Source organism: Aplysia californica, unplaced genomic scaffold (genome assembly GCF_000002075.1).
Source record: "Aplysia californica isolate F4 #8 unplaced genomic scaffold, AplCal3.0 scaffold00679, whole genome shotgun sequence".
In the NCBI taxonomy this organism is placed as follows: Eukaryota; Metazoa; Mollusca; class Gastropoda; order Aplysiida; family Aplysiidae; genus Aplysia; species Aplysia californica.
The window spans coordinates 195809-196960 of NW_004797949.1; the positions used below are offsets into that span (position 1 = coordinate 195809).

The following is a 1152-nucleotide window of genomic DNA, read 5'->3' on the forward strand; positions in this document are numbered from 1 at the left end:
TGTGTGTGTGTGTGTGTGTGCTTGCGTGCATGCGTGCTTTAGCAACATGACAAATACTCTTTCCTTGAGGGTTTTGAAGAAGTGACTCACCCGTCGTTTTACACGCTAAACTGATAACGGCCGAAGAAAAATTTCTCGCACGATTTCAGAAAAGAATGAGGTACAAACGTGTAGACATAATATATTATTATGCGCTCCTTCGGGGATGAGCAGAGAGGAATGCCCTAGGAGCTATAATTTTATGATGCCCATCACATAAAAAGAACAAGTCTGACAAAATCAATACTTGCATTAACTAAAATTATATTATTGGGTTTTATTCTGGGGTTCCTTTTCAAGAAATATATAGATCCTCCAACGCCGTCTTCGGTAAAGATTCCCAGGCCTCATACCTTCTAGTCTTAATTGTAATGTTATATTAATTGTTGTCAACGGAAGTTATGGACGTCTTTTAAAGGCAAATTCTCGTTTTAACAACGTTTAAAGTTAGTCTGTGGATGTATGTGTACCCGTGTACATCGCTTCACCGGTTTGAAAGAGCTGTGATTGTCGCCTACTAGTGCTTGTGTGGGCGTATGTATGTGTTTGTGTATAATGTCCATGTTTGTTCGTGCTGTGTGTTTGAAAGAGAGAAAAAAAAGGTGGGGGGAGAAGAGATAGAGGGAGAAACAGAGACAGAGATAGATAAACAAAAAAAGGGAGAGAGAGAGAGAGAGAGAGAGAGAGAGAGAGAGAGAGAGAGAGAGAGAGAGAGAGAGAGAGAGAGAGAAGAGGAGCCGAGGAGTGTTTACGTATAAATATTTGTTCTCATTTTTGTTAAGCGAGGGAAAGGGAGAATAAACGAAAGAGATAGACAGACAGGCACACAGGTAGATAATATAAAATAGATTATAAGATTTTAAATACATCTCAGAAACCATTTTTAAAAATCGCTTTTTAAATGTTCGATATCGCCAACGATGGAGTAATTTTGCTTTCTTAACTTGATGATATCTGATAAATACATTTAGATCACAGTGTTTCCATGGGAACCGAAAGGTCGATAAATCTTGAATATAGTGAGTCATCCTTGTTTGCCAACCCAGTGTCCATACGGGCTGAGAAACGTTTCCTCAGAAATTTGGAAACAGCCCTTCATGTATACTCCACCCC

General features: G+C 39.1%; 1 protein-coding gene across 1 annotated transcript in view; it reads left to right on the forward strand.

Moving 5' to 3' along the window:
- The window catches only part of LOC101851831 (dipeptidyl peptidase 4), a gene marked incomplete in the record, with an annotated part of 150375 nt that overhangs the window by 114121 nt on the left and 35102 nt on the right, over window positions 1-1152 (forward strand).